General features: G+C 42.4%; 1 protein-coding gene across 6 annotated transcripts in view; it reads right to left on the bottom strand.

Annotated features, from left to right (window-relative positions):
- Positions 1-2,682, bottom strand: part of stard4 (StAR related lipid transfer domain containing 4) — a 29,935-nt gene extending 27,253 nt beyond the window's left edge. For 5 of the 6 annotated variants that reach the window (XM_078396360.1, XM_078396362.1, XM_078396363.1 and 2 more), the window contains exon 1: positions 2,185-2,682. The gene's annotated coding sequence lies outside the window, so the exon portion shown is untranslated. The remainder of the gene's footprint in view (positions 1-2,184) is intronic. The other variant, XM_078396361.1, reaches the window with a different exon arrangement.
- Positions 2,683-18,449: the final 15,767 nt, after the last annotated feature.

Genomic DNA, 18,449 nt, shown 5'->3' with positions numbered 1-18,449 from the left:
TATTTCTGCTGACTGGATAGCACGCAACAAAAGCTTTTCACTGTGCCTCGGTACACATGACAATAAACTAAACTGAAGCAAAGAACATAAGTGCCTCTCTAAGTGTCTGTTAAATATGGTCATTTTATCTTATTCCACCACCACAACTTTCCCCTCAAATGCCCTTCCTCTCACCGTAACCATATGCCCTCTTATTTTTGATGCACATACCATGAGATAAAGATTCTGATTGCACCTCTCATGATATTACATGCCTCCATGAAGCCACCTGGGAATCTCAGGCCTATGGTCGCTCAAAATAGAGAACAGTACATTAACTTTGGTACATTGAAAGTGTTCAGCTGGAATACAAACCACCCCTCTCCCCAGCTCTTCACTTTACCTCCCAGATTCCTCCACTCACACAGGGGAAATTCATAATGGCCAATTAACCTACCAAAAGAATCATAGAGCTGTATAGCATAGAAACAAGCCCTTCGGCCAACCTTGTCTGTGCTAGTTTTTGATATCTTCATATTTATATTCCTGGATATGGACTACCATCGGAGTGAAAATGTACACCTCAATAAGGTCTCCCTCAGCTTCCTGGGCTCCAAACAAAAAGTCCCAGCCTCTCCAACTCCCTATAATTCAAGCCCTTAAGTTCAGGTAACCTGGCGACTAGAACTCCAGACAGTAAGCCAAGTGTGGTCTCACCAACAACATATACAGCTGCAACAAGTCATCCCAACCTTTGTACTCAATACCCTTTCCAATGAAGGCACATGTGCCAAATGCCTTGTTCACTACAATGTCCACCTGAATCACCACTTTCAGGAACCTTGCACCTGCATTCCCAGATTCTGTTCTGCAATACTCTCAAGGGCTCTGCCATTTACTGAATAAGCCCAACCCTTGTTAGACATACCGCACACTTGACACCTCACAAAACTGATACTTGTCAGAGTTAAATTCAATTTGCTTTTCTTTGGCACATCTTCCCAACTGGTGTAGGTCCTATTATAAACAGACATCATTTATCACTATCCGTGATATCACCAACTTTGGTGTTATGTGCACATTTACTAACAATTGTCATTCAAATTGTTAATGGCGGGACTGTCATATGTTGAAAGACTGGAGCGACTAGGCTTGTATACACTGGAATTTAGAAGGATGAGCGGGGATCTTATCAAAACATATAAGATTATTAAGGGGTTGGACACGTTAGAGGCAGGAAACATGTTCCCAATGTTGGGGGAGTCCAGAACCAGGGGCCACAGTTTAAGAATAAGGGGTAGGCCATTTAGAATGGCGATGAGGAAAAACTTTTTCAGTCAGAGAGTTGTAAATCTGTGGAATTCTCTGCCTCAGAAGGCAGTGGGGGCCAGTTCTCTGAATGCATTCAAGAGAGAGCTAGATAGAGCTCTTAAGGATAGCGGAGTCAGGGGGTATGGGGAGAAGGCAGGAACGGGGTACTGATTGAGAATGATCAGCCATGATCACATTGAATGGTGGTGCTGGCTCGAAGGGCCGAATGGCCTACTCCTGCACCTATTGTCTATTGTAACCACAATGGACTCAACACTGACCCCTTCAGCACCCCATTCATCACAGGCCTCCAATCAGAAAAACAACCCTCCACAACTGCCCTTCGACTTCTTTCTCCAAACCAATTTTGAATCCAATTGGGTAGCTCACCATGGACTCCATGCAATTTACCCTTCTAGACTCGCCTAACATTTGTGACCTTGTGACAGACCATGCTAATGACCATATATACAACATCCACTGCCTGGACAACATTAGTCTGCCTGGTGATTTTTTCAAAATACTCTCAGATTTGTGAGACACTTGTATGTCTTTGGGACTTAGGAGGAAACTGAAGAAACCAAAGCAAATCTATATGGTCATAGGGGAGGAAGAATCTCACGACCAAACAAACTACCCACCGATCCATCCCATCAGCACCTCCTGCCCCATATTTGAAAGATTCTGTAATTCCTACAGAGCTACAGAATGGGATACTTCTTGTCACACTTGCTAATGTTCCATTGCCCTCGAAGAGGGTCATCTAGATGTTTCCCCCCTAACTCCTGTGAGCCATGAAGCAGAAATCAACAGTCATGTTAGAATTGACAAAAACAAATAAAAACAAACCATTATCAATCCTCCTCTTTGAAAGTTTTTCCAGAATATCCTTACCTCAAGATGATTCAGTTGACAGAATCTGAAACCACCTTGATCAGACACCGTCAGCCGCTAAGATTGACACCTTAATCCAGGGCAGGCACTTTGCAGATGTTTCGCCGGACTGGCACTTTATCCTGGAACCAAAATCTTCACCTGGATCTTGATCTTCACCCAAGACCGAGGACTTAAACCTTCAATTGGGATTGATACCGTAACTCAGGATTGCCAACACTCTCCAGACTTGTTTCCCTGCGAGTGGCACCTTTTCTCAGAACTGACAGTTTGAACCATTCGAGACTTTTTAAAAACTTCCAGTTGTTTTTAATTCGTGTGTATTTTTGTTGAAAGGGCAGTGCTGCATGTACTCACATTCCTCGCTGGGTACCGTTGTCAATACTCTTGCCCGAATGCTTCTTTCACCTGCCCTTCCTTCGTGTGGTTGCCGGCTCGACGTGTTGCAGAGGCGTGGAGGGGCGGGCCCGCCGCAGCCTCCGGCTGACGGTTGAGGGCGGCCCGCGAAGGGGGGCGGGGCGACAGCGCGCACGCCACATGACGTAACCGGAGATGGGCGGGGCCCGATGTTACCGTTGAGCGCGTCATCGCCTCGAGAGCGGGCGGTTGGACTGGCACCGTGACGTCAACTCACCCGACCATCGGATTGGTCGGCCCACAGTGGCCAGGTCGGAACCCGTTTGCCGCGGGGGCGGGGGGGGAGAGAGAGAGTGTGAGGGGGAGGGGGAGGGGCAAAGATTATAGAGGAGCAAGGTAGACCACTCTACCCAAAAACCCGTAATAGGTCATGGGTACATTTCGGCGCCGCTTTAGTAAGTAGATTTTGTGTGCTAGACAGGGCAGTGTTCACAACTCTGCGATTTCTTCTTATATAAAATGTTTGCAAACAATTATTTTCGTTCAATAGACAATAGACAATAGGTGCAGGAGTAGGCCATTCAGCCCTTCGAGCCAGCACCGCCATTCAATGCGATCATGGCTGATCACTCTCAATCAGTACCCCGTTCCTGCCTTCTCCCCATACCCCCTCACTCCGCTATCCTTAAGAGCTCTATCCAGCTCTCTCTTGAAAGCATCCAACGAACTGGCCTCCACTGCCTTCTGAGGCAGAGAATTCCACACCTTCACCACTCTCTGACTGAAAAAGTTCTTCCTCATCTCCGTTCTAAATGGCCTACCCCTTATTCTTAAACTGTGGCCCCTTGTTCTGGACTCCCCCAACATTGGGAACATGTTTCCTGCCTCTAATGTGTCCAATCCCCTAATTATCTTATATGTTTCAATAAGATCCCCCCTCATCCTTCTAAATTCCAGTGTATACAAGCCTAATTGCTCCAGCCTTTCAACATACGACAGTCCCGCCATTCCGGGAATCAACCTAGTGAACCTACGCTGCACGCCCTCAATAGCAAGAATATCCTTCCTCAAATTTGGAGACCAAAACTGCACACAGTACTCCAGGTGCGGTCTCACCAGGGCCCGGTACAACTGTAGAAGGACCTCTTTGCTCCTATACTCAACTCCTCTTGTTACGAAGGCCAACATTCCATTGGCTTTCTTCACTGCCTGCTGTACCTGCATGCTTCCTTTCAGTGACTGATGCACTAGGACACCCAGATCTCGTTGAACATCCCCTCTTCCTGACTTGTTTGCAAATACCTAACTCCGTGGGGTTTTAAAATAAAACAAAGAGATACAGTTCGTGGAGGTGAAATTAAAATTAACAGAGAAAGCAAATGGATATGTTGACAGTTGACTGTTTAACTATTTCTTGAAGAGTTGCTGCTTCGTGATCTTTAAACTTTGGATGTTACTGTTTGAATATTTGCACTAGAGATCCACTCTGCATCAGGCCAATTGATCAGATTTAATGAACTGTTCTTTGCTTTCTCTGTTAATTTTAATTTCACCTCCATGAACTGTATCTCTTTGTTTTATTTTAAAACCCCACGGAGTTAGGTATTTGCAAACAATAGAACTCTACTGTATCCACAATATAATTGAAAATACATTTAACTTTATACTTAGAACCAAGAAAATTTGAATTAGTGAATTGATTAGTTAAAAACCCTTGACAGCCACTAAAATGACCATTGCTGCCTGATGTAGTACAGAAGCATGAATCCAATTCAAATAGACAGAGTGGTGGAGTAAATCACCTGTGGACATCTGAAGCTCGCAGATCCCTGGGTGGGGGACGACTTCGGGAGCTCCGGCACAGCAGCGTCTTTGTCCGCCCCGAATCGCGAGGTTTAGGTTGGCCCGCTGTGGACCTTTCACCTTCCGGCGCGGCCTGGAATAGGCCGCGGGATTTTCAACCGCGGGGGCTTCAATGTCGGGAGCCCCGACCGCCCCGGTGTGGCGATTTCAACAGTCTGACCGCGAGAGAAGACGGCAGGGAAGAGAGAAGACATTCTGGCCTATTCTGGGAGACATTCTGGCCTCACAGTGAGGAGGTGACTGGAGGAGACACTGTGATGGATGTTTTTTTGTTTTATGTTGATTTTTGTGATTGTGTGTTTTATTGCTTTTTATTGTCTCTCATTGTTGATTGTGGGTAACCTAATTCCATCCAAAAACATGTTTTTGGATGACAATAAAGGTACTTTATACTTTTATACTTTATAACCTGTGCCTGCCTTCTCCCCATATGCCTTGATTCCGCTAACTCTCTTTTAAATTCATCCAGTGAATTGACCTCCACTGCCTTCTGTGGCAGAGGATTCCACAAATTCACAACTCTCTGGGTGAAAAGGTTTCTTCTCACCTCAGTTTTAAATGGCCTCCCTTTTATTCTTAGACTGTTTGGCCCCTAGTTCTGGACTCCCCCAACATTGGGAATTTTGTCCTGCATCTTGCTTGTCCAGTCTAGTTTAGTTTAGTTTGGTTTAGTTTAGTTTTGTTTAGTTTAGAGATACAGCGCGGAAGCAGGCCCTTCGGCCCACCTAATCCGCGCCGACCAGCGATCCCTGCACACTAACACACACTAGGGACAATTTTTACATTTACCAAGCCAATTAACCTACAAACGGGCACGTCTTTGGAGTGTGGGAGGAAACAGAAGATCTCGGAGAAAACCCACGCAGGTCACGGGGAGAACGTACAAACTTCATACAGATAGCACCCGTAGTCAGGATCAAACCCGGGTCTCCGGCGCTGTGAGGCAGCAACTCTACCGCTGCGTCACCGTATCGCCCAATCCTTTTATAATTTTATACGTCTCTACAAGATACCCTCTCATCCTTCTAAACTCCAGTGAATACAAGCCCAGTCTTTCCAATCTTTCCTCATATGACTGTCCCGCCATCCCAGGGATTAACCTCTCCTCCTGACCCCATCCCCCCACCTTCACCCTCAGCCAGCACCCCCCCCCCCCTGGGCGACCTGGGCGAGGCTGGTGTCGGGCGGCTTCGCGGGGCCGGAGCCGCGGGAACCCATGGCGGGGTCCAGTTGTCCGGGTGTCCATGTCGGCACATATAACAATAAAACACTCTTGACTCTTGATCCCAAGCAGGATAACAGCTGTTAATGTCACTTATTAAATAATTAATTTCTGTCTGGGAGATTCATACTATGTAAAATGGATCATTCTCATTCTAAAAAAAATGTGACAGCATTTTTGGCTTCATGCAACAAAAAAAGTCCTGCCAGTATTTTTAATGAAAACTTGCTGTTTAAAATGAACACACAAAATCTAACTTGCAGCTGTTATACAAAAACTAGCTTCAGCCCATGCCCTTTTCTATATGTAACAAAATAATTATATATATATAAAATCTAAAAATATTTATCCACCTTTGAATTAAACTACAGTATACCTTTATTTTATGTTTCTCTTTAACTGAAGTACAAAGACTTATTTAGGTTAACTTCTGCCACCAAGGTGTGCTAATTTAAAGTCACATGAAAAGCCTTACAAACTGTGGTTACCATGACAAATTAAAAATGGCTAAAGTACAAGCAGAAGATTTTTTTTAAAGTGGACAAATTTAACTTCCTACTATCTATAATGAAAATAAAGTGCCCCGCAATTAGAAATTCACGTGGTGTACATGCTTTGGTAAATATTCTTAATTTAAATTCACCCGTAATTAAAACACATAAAAACTGCAGTGAATGGTAGGGTTTCAAGGCAAGTAAGCATTGAATTCTGGCAAGCACATACTTAGCTGTGAAGGTAAATTTAGAATAGTTTTAATAGCAGGGGACGAGGAAAGTAATGAGCAGTTCCTGCAGTGATCTGTACTGACATGAACCTGCTGGCAAGGCTCTGGGAGATTGGTTGTTCTTGCTAAAGTTTTCTTATGAGAAATGGGTTAAGATGACTGATTTTAGACATTAATTTGAAAATGTTTTGGTTATAACTTTCTTACTTACACTTTCCCCTATTTGTTAATACTTTCCAATGTCAATTACTACAAATAGTATTTCACATTAACTTAGCTGGTCCAATACTTAACACCAGGAAAACAGTTTATTAAGAATAGACCAAGTGAACCCGTTGGGCCCAAACCTCTCCTGCATTGGTGCAGCGCCCTCTCCTCCCCCACTCCCCTCTCCCCTCCTCCCCTCTCCCATCCTCCCCTCTCCCCCCTCCCCTCCTCCCCCTCCCTCTCTCCCACCCCTTCCCACCCCCTCCCCTTCTCTACCCCTCCCCCCTCCCTCCCTTCCCCTCCCCCTCCTCCCCTAGGAAAATATGGGAGAGGAGGAGGTTATGTAGTTACCCAAAATTGGAGAATTCAATGTTTGAGGTTTTGTTCCTCTTGTTTACGTGTGGCTTGAATCAGGCAATGGAGGAAGCCCAGGTCAGAAAGGTCAACATAGGAATGGAAAGACTAGTTAAAATGGTTAGCTACTAGGATATCCAGCAACCTTGGCAAACTGAGCGCAAGTGTACTGTTGATCTCACCGATGTACAGGAGGCCACAATGGGAACACCGGATACAGTAGATTAGGTTATGCGAGATGCATGTGAACCTCTGTCTCACCTGGAAGGACTGCTGGGGTCCCTGGATGTAGGTGAGGGAGGAAGTATAGAGACAGGTGTTACGTATCCTGTGGTTGCAGGGGAGGTGTTGTTTGCATGAGAAGGGATGAGTGAATCAAGAAATTGTGTAGGGAGCAGTGTCTGCGAAAAGTGGAAAGACGTGACTGGTGGTGGGATCACGTTGGAGGTGATGGAAATGTCAGAGAATATATTAGATGTGGAGGTTGGTGGGGTGAAAGGCATAGACTCGGCGACCATTTCAGCGAACACATGCACTCGTGCAGTAATAGGACAGCAAGTTTAAAGACAATAGATTAGTGAGAGACTTAATTATCATTATCCTTTTATTCCATTGAAAACCATGAGTTAACTAGTAAGATATAAAGTCCACATTGGACAAGATTCACACACATTCACTTCATATCTTCAACAAAAATCTAAATCATTTTCATTCTTCTAACAGACCTGCCTTTCTATTTTGAAATACATTTCAATTGTTTATTTGCAGAAAAATTGTTGTCCAATACAGAGAAACAATATTTTACATTTTGTTCTTCTTATAACTGATCCTTAACAATAACAAACATGGAGTTCTGTCAATGTTCTTCAATTGATACACAACTCATCATCAGAAAAATTCAAAGTTTCATATGTTAAAATGTACACTTCATTCATTGTTGACAAATATAATGCATTAGTAATAAAGGTTGCTATAATTTTTATGAAGCAAAACTTTTGGCCTTGGACGTTGACCTGCCAGGCTTCCAGTAGGAGTAGGAAGATACAACCATTTTGGCCCAATGATGCAAACGCCTTGACAGAGGAGTTCCAAGGATGAGGAATCAAGAGTGCCTAGTCTAAAGGACACTTGGACCAATGGTCACATTTCCACATAATCAAGGAGCAAAGCAGCCAAAGACTAATATTTCAAAACAAGTGCCCACTGAGATCTTCCATCTGCTGCAGGTTAGGGTTCTTATCAGAACTGCTCAGCTTATGGAGATAATAACTCTGTGGATCACTCCAGATATTTACCATATACCACTGCTTAATATTTACCATATCTTACATCCTGCATTATAAAATTGCATTGAGACTGTCAAGTGAGATATCAATGAAATTTGATGTTTATTAATCTTGATCACATTGGATCATTAACCTTTTTCTGGTTATAGCAATAGGCCTTAGAGCATCACTCAATATCGTTCTAATGCCAACTACCACATCCTTCAAATTTCAAATTTAGAAATGTCATGGTGCTTCAGACTCTGGGGAAGCATGTAAATCTGAGATTTACTTCCCTTTGAATGGCTGAGTGCTATTAGTTTTAGATGCCCACTGGCCACAGTCAACCTGTAATATCCTAAAAAACTTATGAACATTCTCCTCAGTAATAACGTAAAGCCAAATAATACTTCCATTCCAGTAAAGTCAGTACTTCAAGCAGTCCTGCAGAGTAGTGACGCAGTATTTGAATTCTTATCAATTATATGTTATCGATGTGCCTGACCAGCAATGGATATTCATGTCTCTGCCAAACTCTGATTAGCATTTAAAACCAGACCTTATACTAATCTTCAAAATTAAAAAATGCAAATTGTACCAGAAAATAATTGTGAAGGAAATTCTGAAATACAAATCAAAATCAGAGTGCAAATGATGGATTTCTCCTGCATTGTTATTTTTAAGCATGTAAATTGATAAATCAGTGTACTGAAGATACTCCCCACAGCAAATCCTTCTTTCATTGTACCAACATTTGGTATTTATCTATTTAATGTGTCCATTGTGGGACTCTGTCTACCAAATACAATTTGAAAGTCTCTAATATGAGAAATAGGATTATGTTTCTCTTGATTCGGTGAACTGGATTTAGAAATTTCTCAAATTGCTCTGATTTTATCTGAATTAATTATTTTTAAATCTCCAGTTTCCCCTCTCCTCCTTTCCACTCCCCCCTTACCCTTCCCCCCCCTCCCCCTCCCCTACCTCCCTCCTCCCCCTCCCCTCCTCCCCCCCTCACCTCTCCCACTCCCCTCCCCCCCACTCCATCCCCCTTATCCTCCAGCCTCCCCCTCCCTCCCTCCCTAGGAGAGAGATTTAAACTTTAAAATGTGAATAACTTTAAAAATATAACAACGATTTCAATGAAACTTCTTCTATTAGCTACAAAGGGATGACACTGAGTAAGGTGGGTCTAAAATTGTCACACTATCATGTACTGTTTTGGCTGTAGTTCTCGAACAAACAAACAAACAAGAGTTTTAGTATATAGATTCACTACCATGCAATCCTTAAAATAATTCATATCCAAATCCATTCCATAGAAAAATGGTAAAAATCCAGTAATATGACAGGTGGCAAGAGTGATTCATGATGCTTCGATCTGATGATTTATCTTGGGACACCAGCTGTGTTGGCAATCTGTTCTTCCAGACCCAGAAAAATGTATTCGCTTCTTCATTCTGGCATATTGTGTGTAGATTGATGATTTAAATAAAATAATTTAATCCATTTTAAAATAAGGCTGTATCGTAGCAAAATGTGGAAAAAGTGAAGGGGTCTGAATGCACTGTGTAGTTATATACAATATATATTAATATTGTAACACCGTTACAACATTAATGTAATGGTGATGTTACATTTCCATAATATTTCGTAATGTCACAAATTGTTAGCACTTTCGTGGCCTTACAAAGTGCTAAATGGGACAGAATGAATAAATATGGCAGCTCAAAACTGGGCATTGGAGGATCATCAGAAGTGTACCAAAATCAGTAACCTTGTGATTTCATGAATATCTCACTCCACTGTCCGTATCAAACTAGGAGATCAATTCTGGTTCAATGAATAAACGAGGGCATGTTGGAGGCACACCGAGCATACATAAAAATGAGTTGCCAGCGAGTGAAGCTGCAACATGTGTGTACTAAACTGTGTTTCTGCCACAATTGTTCATGGGGAACTAATGAACAGGAGAAAGCATTTCCAAAAATATTCCCACCTACAATGATAGGAAGGAACTGCATGTTGTTTCTAAAGCCAAGGCTCATGCAACTGCACCATGTTCAGCCAGGTAAGTGACCGATCGTGGCTTCGTCCATCAGGAGGAAGGAAATGTCCGCCATCACAGAAATCAGGCTCGGGCCAATTCAATTCACTCCACTTGACAGTAAGATATAGCTGAGCACACTGGATCCACCCAAGGCTAATGGACCAGACAACATCTCAACTGTATCGTTAAAGCCCTGTGCTCCAAATCTAGTGCTTCTAGCCAAGCAGTTCCATTGCAGTAAAACACTGGCATTTTTCCAATAGTGCAATAATTGCCCAGCTGTGTCCTCTTCCTGAAAATGAAACATGCAATCTGTTTCTTCACAAAGTTAACCCTTAATTATCAACAATGTGATGGAAGAAATCATCAACATTGATATCAAGCACCGCGTGCTCACTGATGATCTGCTCACCACTGCTCTCAAACACGGACTTGAGCAAATTGCAAAGGTAAGGTAAGGTGACATCACAAGAGCATTTCTTTAAGATGGCAACACGAAACCCAAATAAAAAATGGTCAACGGGAATCAGAGGGAAAACACATTAGTTGGAGTCTAACCACTCACCCTTGATATTCAATGGCAGTACCACGGCTGAGCTGCTCATCATCATCTGAGTGGGCATCGTTGAGCAGAAACTCAACAGGAGCAGCAACAAAAATACCAAGGTTATGAAAGGTCGGAGACTGTCGTGGTTACCTGTGTTTAAAATGAAGCAGATGACACGGAGAATTCTTCAAGAAGTTAAAAGCCTTTATTTGCAAACAACGGCTGGAACAGTCAGGATGTCAACCATCTGACTGCCCACTTAGTACATCGGGCAGCCTCTTTTTATAGGATTCTTCCAGCCTTATCTTCGTTACCTTATCTCCTACTCATACTCCTTTTTTACAGTAATTCATCTTTTTGCAGTCACCCTGTCTACCTGGCCACCATTAAACTCCCAAGTACCACCCCGTACCACCCCACTCATTGATGAATGTCTGTATCCCTTCACATTTCACCTTTTACCCCGCCACCATTAAACTCCCAAGTACCACCCCATACCACCCCACTCATTCCAACTCGTATGTTTCTTCTCCTCGCTCCACCATTACTTTTGACAGGGAGCAGGGGTAGGTAAAGGCTAAGGGGTAGGTAAAGGCTAAAAGCAAAGGAATCTTGTCGAGTGCCGCTCTCCTCGTTCCACCATTACTTATCGTTTGAAAGGGGGCAGGGGTAGGTAAAGGCTAAGGGGTAGGTAAAGGCTAAAAGTAAAGGAATCTCGCCGCCTGAGCAGTTACAGACACGTGTCAAGGGTAAGGAATGTCTAGAGCGCCTTAATTAGTTACAGAGAGCGCAAATGCCCAAGTAGTTGCAAACCTTATCTAGAGCGCCTTAATTAGTTACAGAAAGGCGCCTAATGCCCAAGTAGTAACAATGTATAAAATAGTACCGTAACAAAGTCTAATGTATAAAATAATATCGTATTATCTCCCATAAGACCAGGACTTCACTCGGTGGCAAGACATATCCTGATAACCCTGGCATTTTCACATCGAAAATACACTTGCAGGAGTGTGATAGAATAGTCCATACTTGGCTGGATGAGTGCCGCTTCAACTCTTAAGTAGTCCAACACCATCCAGGACAAAGCAGCCTGCTTGATTGCTATCCCATCAACCACCCTAAACATGTTCCCTCTATCATTGATATACAGTGGCTGCAGTGTATACCATCAATGAAATGTTCTGCAATTATTCTGAGGGACAGCAGTTGCTTGATAGCACTACCACCTGCAGATTCCCATTTAAGATGCACACAATTGCTATTGCTGCTTGGTCTAAATCCTGGAACTGCCTAATCGACAGTACTGTCAGCAAACCTTTATGAAACCAGATTCCAAAATTAATCATGTGGTTTGGCATCAAATTTTGTTTGGTAAGTCTTCTGTGTGGCAGCTCATTGTGATCAATGTTAAGTAAGGCAAGGCAAGGCAAGACAAGTTTATTTATATAGCACATTTCATACAGCAATGGCAATTCAAAGTGCTTTACACAGAGCATAAAAAATACAGAACAAGGAGAAAAGGTAGGAAAATACAAATAATAAGAGTAATAAGATAAATAATTAATAGTTATAAGTAAGATTAATAAATGGGGAATCATGACAGAAGCTTCCTCGTGGCGATCCCCCGGAAAAGACAACACGATGCACTCTGTGACACTTCGGGCAACCAATTCTGTCAACATGTTGGACAACAAGTAGACAACAAACATTAACCAAAATGGTTATTTTCGGAACCCTGATACTGAAGAAGGGTCTCGACCCGAAACATCACCTATTTTTTCTATCCATAGATGCTACCTTTCCTGCTGAGTTACTCCAGCATTTTGTGTATATCTTACATTTAAATTCATATTACAATAGTAACTATGCTTGTGCATTTCTATGGTTATGAGGCACATTGGGATGGCTTCTGATTGCGAAATACAAATACATTTGAAAGAATTAAAAAAACTCCAGCACAGAAATAGACTGTTCGCCAGCACACTCGAACAAACTACCATTCTAACATCCTCCCATCTTTCTTTATCTCAGACTATCTGTGTATTCACTGCTTCTTTCCTTCAACTATCTAGGAAGAAAGTAATTTGTCTGAAGTAAAGTGCCATTTGTCTGAAATGTTTTCTCTCATTTCAACAGTTCATTGTAGTAACTCTCCTGTGAAGCACCTTACTGTGTTGAAAATGGACAATCTGCATCAATATTCCTACTGCTCTTTGGGTGATGAAGTTTCCACCAAATTTCCAAGCAGAATTATTTGTATCTATTTTCTTATGGTCTCCAGTTTTGAATTCTTTACAAGTGGAAATATTTTCTCTATGTTTAACCTATCAAATCCTTTTGTATTCCTAAAGATCTCTATCATCGGGTCATTCATTAGCACCATCTTTTTGAGAGAAGAAGTTCAACCTACTCAATCTTTTCTGGTAAGTACATCCTTTCATGTGTGATGTCATCCACATTAAATGGTATGTGTACCCTACACATTTCTTCAAGTGGTGTCTAACCATACTTCTCCACAAGTTTAATTACCTCTCTGTTACAATCCTTTCCCATTGGAAATGAATCCAAATTATTTGTTTCTTTTACTTATGTATACACTGGAATTTAGAAGGATGAGAGGGGATCTTATTGAAACATATAAGATTATTAAGGGGTTGGACATGTTAGAGGCAGGAAACATGTTCCCAATGTTGGGGGAGTCCAGAACCAGGGGCCACAGTTTAAGAATAAGGGGTAGGCTATTTAGAATGAAGATGAAAAACCTTTTTAGTCAGAGAGTTGTAAATCTGTGGAATTCTCTGCCTCAGAGGGCGGTGGGGGCCAATTCTCCGAGTGCTTTCAAGAGAGAGCTAGATAGAGCTCTTAAGGATAGCGGAGTCAGGGGGTATGGGGAGAAGCCAGGAACGGTGTACTGATTGGGAATGATCAGCCATGATCACATTGAATGGTGGTGCTGGCTCGAAGGGCCGAATGACCTACTCCTGCACCTATTGTCTATTGTCCTTATGCATCAAAAATAACCTCTGCATCAAAAATAAATGAAAATAAAACATACTTCAGAAGCTGGAAGTCTGAAATAATAGCAGAAAATACGCTGGAGGTCAAGCATTATCTGTGCAAAGAGAAACAGTTATCATTTTAGGTCTAGGATTTGCATGAGAACTGGAAAAGAGATCAAAAACAAGTTTGTTTTCAATAAACAGAAAGTGCAGAATGAATGGGTAGAACAAAGAGTAGGGGTATGGGGACATTTAGAGTAGCAGTTACAAGCGCATTATCTTTTTTTGTCTGTGTAATATGTTGTTGTGAGTGAGGCTGTGGGTCATGCCTAAGAATGCCTGTATACTAATATAAAAAAAGATAAATGGGGCCAAGTGTTCTCAGGCAGAAATGGCAAATTTTGATACTGGCAGAAAGGATAAATTACCTGTAGTTAGAGAATTCAATATTGAGTCCAGAAAACTGCAACATGACCACATGGAAGATAAACCAAATGCAAATTGGCTGATCATTCTGAGGATAATCCGCACTCAATCTGCAGGAGTGACCCCGAGTTTCCAGCTGCCTGCCACTTCAATTCATCATTTCACACCTTCTCTAACCTATAGGTCTTTGCCCTCCTGCACTGTTACAATATGGTCTGATGCAAACTTGGTTTTTGGGATCAAGGGATATGAGGAAAAAGCAGGATTTTAGATGATCAGCCATGATCATATTGAATGGCGAATGGCCTACTTCTGCATCTATTTTTCTATGTTTCTATCCTTTTCAATTTGCAGTCCGCTCAAGAAGAAGCCTTTAAAATATTTAAGGTTCAGATACTTTTCAATAAAAACACTTGGTTTCAATCTCTGATTGGTGACTGTTTCTATTTTGCCTTAAAAATGCCATCAGCAGAACGGTTAATCATCTTTGATTATAGTAATCTTCTGATCAATGATGCCAAATAATTGGATTCCTCAAGATAATTTGAAATAAATGTTTCTGGCTTGCTGTTCATCTTGGATGAAAGGAAAAAGGAGGAGGGTTTGCTCTGTTAATAAAGATATAAGCTATCATCGTGACTCAGATCAAGTTGTAGAATCAGTTTGAATGCAAGCAAGGAATAACAAAGGAACAAAGTCATCGTTAGGAGTGGTATATAAACCCGCTAAAACTACAGTGGAATACAAATCATGAAATAATGGAGGCTTAAAAAATGATACTGCAATAATCAAGAGCAACTATAGACCGGACAAATTAAACAGGCAAAGGTAGCCTTGAGATTATTATTTGAGGGAATAGGGATAATTTCTAACAACATTTTGCAATCAACCAGGGAACAGGCTATTTTCAATCTGGTCATGCACAATAAAAATAAAGATCTTAAAGTAATGGATCTCCTGAGGCAGCAATCATTAGGTGATTAGCTGCCCTAGCAGCTGCGGCTTGCCTATAGTCCGTTTGTCTTTTGTGTTTGTTGTTGTTTTTTGTCTTAATTGTAGTGTTTAGATATGATGTAGTGTTTTTTGTGGTTGTTTACTATGTGTGGGTGGGGGGGGGAAACTGTAAAATTGTCTCTTCCGAACGGAGACCCGACCTTTGTTTTCTGGGTCGTTTCTCCGTTCACGCTGTGGCCTACCATCGGCCAAACACCTGGAGCTGGCGGCCTCCACCTGGGACCACCTGGGCTCTGGTTCGTAGAGCCCGCAGACCGGACTTACCATCTGCGGAGCTGGCTGCCTTCGGAGGCTGTGGTGGTACTGCGGGAGCGGTTGCGACTCGCCTTCAGAGGCTTCTTCGGCCGCGGACCATGGGCCGCGTGGATATCGGAAGCTCGTAGGCCCCTGCGTTGGGGCCGACATCGAGAGCTCCGGCAGTGTCTTCGCCCGCCCGAATCGCGGGGCTTGGGTCGGCCCGCCACGGACCTTTCACCGTCCGGTGCAGCCTGGAATAGGCCGCCGGATTTTCTCTGCCCGGCGGGGGCTTCAATGTTGGGAGTCCCGACCACCCCGACGTGCAGCAGCAGCGTCTTTGCCCACCCCGAGTCGCGGGGCTTGGGTCGGCCCACTGCGGACCTTTCACCGTCCGGCGCGGCCTGGAACGTGGCAACTTCAACAGCCTGACCGCGGGAGAAGACGGCAGGGGAAGAGAAAAGACATTCCTATGTCTTCAAGATTTAGCTAAATCTGCTATAGGAAAAGGTTTATAACCATCTACTCAATCATGCCTTTTGTAATTTTATATACCTCGATCACTCCACTCCGAGGAAAGCAAACCCAGCTTATCCCAGCCTATCCTCATAACAAATCCCTGGCAACATCTAGGGGAAACTTCTCTACATCCTCCCCAGTGCAGTCATGTTGTTAACAAAATGTGACGACTGAGTCTCCCAGTCTCCAACTCTGACCTAACCAATGGTTATAAAGTTGTACCATAACCTGTCTACTCTTATATTCCAAGCCCTATCTAATGAAGGGAAATATCGTATAGTTCTTCTTTGCCACCTTATCCACTTTCTGAAATTTGCATGCAAATTTGCTCCTCTACCTGGCTTTCAATATATGGTGGCTACATAATGCGCAGTCATCTAATATCTCCTCTTTTGTTCTTTTTAATTCAATCCAATAAAAAATATGTGTTATATTCTCTACATCTTTTAATTTCAGGGCTGTAACTATATAACTTTGAACCTTGTTATACTTATCCCCTGAAATAGCACCCTGTTGTAAAAGGTATATGAATACTCATTGCAAAATAGCAAAAAACAGAAGACATTTTATGCAGCCCAATCACTTTATTTAAAATTTAAAGAAAGATCTATTAGGGTGATTACCTCTGCGCAAACATGCTTGAAGTATTTTGGAGCACATTTGTGGAGTGCTTTGATAACAGCTGCAGCACAGTCTGCAGAACATGTGCTCCCGCTTAGAGAAACATGAAGGCATGGGGCATCAGTGGGTGATACAAAAGAGTCAGAAATAGGAATGAATCTTCCTTGAGCCAGATGGATAGGCCAAATGATTTGGCATTGAGTAATGTCAGAGTTAATAAAACAGTACGCTTACATAAATCACAGTTCTAAGTGGAAGAAAACAATTCACAATTTCAAACAGAATGAAATTACCACTGAAACTGAGAAAAAAATAATAATTTTATAGATAAAAAAGGAAACATGAGATGAAACTATTTTGAATATAAATGCATCTGAATGCAAAAATACCTGAAGACAATTCATAAAGTCAATTCCTGAGATGAGGTGGTTGACCTGCAATGAATAAACGAGGCCCCACAGAGGTCGAACGTGCGGATCAGATGCGGCCTGCCGCAGCAGAGCAGCATTGGAGGACATCGACAACATCACCAGGCCAGGCTGACTGACCCCAACAACCTTAACCTAGTGTCGCTGCCAGAACTAGGGTTCTTTATGACGAGGATAAAACCATTAGATTTTTGAACATGAAGGACACAACTTGGCACTGAAACATGGCGACTCTTGTGTACTGTCACAGTGTAATCTACTATTCTTACACTCTTGTACTTTAGTACATTTGTGTCTATGTATAGTAAGATTTGTACAAAACTGTATGCAACAATGGAATTTCACTGTACCTAGTGCATGTTTCAATAAAGTACCATTGAATAGGAAAAAAGTTAGATCTGCATTTCTTTGTTTTATGAAAATGAAGGGTGATCTACTGAAGATCCTAAGGAAGTGTAATTATAAACAAAGGAGGTAGAACTGAGGTGTGTATTCATCTCACAGCAGAAGGTGAGTGAATTTCTGATATTCTCTATCCCAGAAGGTTATAGAACTTGAACACTGGAGATATTTAAAGAAGAGGTCGATAAACATTTGAAACAAAGGTAATTGAGGGTTATGTGCAATTACCACAGAAGAGGAATTGATGCCTAGGGCAGAACAGCCATGATCAAGTTAAATTATGTGGCAAACTTAAAGCCTCAGGTTGCCTGCTCCAGCTCCAGTTTTCTTGTATCCAAGTGTATAAGTCTGTAAACTCTACAGCTTTTAATATTTTCAGTTTAAAAGATCCAATCTCATTTTCACCATAGATGTCCAAATCCTCCTTCATTCATTGCTTCCGAATAACAGCTAATTCACAATCACTGAATCTTGGGTTGCCTGATCATTATCACATTGGTGCAAAACAACTGCAGAAGCTTGAATGTGGTATAAAAGAAATCCCCGAATAGAAATAATCATTGTAAAGTATTGTTAATGTTGTGTATTTAAATGATGGTAACCTGATTGCTCCTTTCTGGCAGACAACTGTTTGACCTGATCATGCAACATATACGTTCGGTGGGGCTTCACAGCCTCGCAGGTCGACCCACGGTCGGCAGTCGATGAGGGCGTGGGGGGGAGGGGGGTGAAGGGGGAAGAACAATGGAGGACCCAGGTGGCGGTCCACCGGGAGGAGGGAGAACAAAGGAGGAGCCGGCAGGGGTACTTTGTAACTTTGTCAGCGCTTTGTATGTGGCAACTATTTGCATACCTTGAGTATGCAAGCAAAGAATTTCACAGTGCCTCGTCACATGTGACAATCACGTATTCCATTCCATACATTGCAAGACTGTCTCAGAATAAAAATGAATAAAGGCCTTTTAGATTATGGAAATTTGCTGCCACAGAAATCACAAATCTCTACCCAAAAATTGAGATACAGGTTTAATTT

Source organism: Rhinoraja longicauda, chromosome 3 (genome assembly GCF_053455715.1).
Source record: "Rhinoraja longicauda isolate Sanriku21f chromosome 3, sRhiLon1.1, whole genome shotgun sequence".
NCBI classification, from domain to species: domain Eukaryota; kingdom Metazoa; phylum Chordata; class Chondrichthyes; order Rajiformes; family Arhynchobatidae; genus Rhinoraja; species Rhinoraja longicauda.
This window is presented reverse-complemented; position numbering and strand designations above follow the sequence as displayed.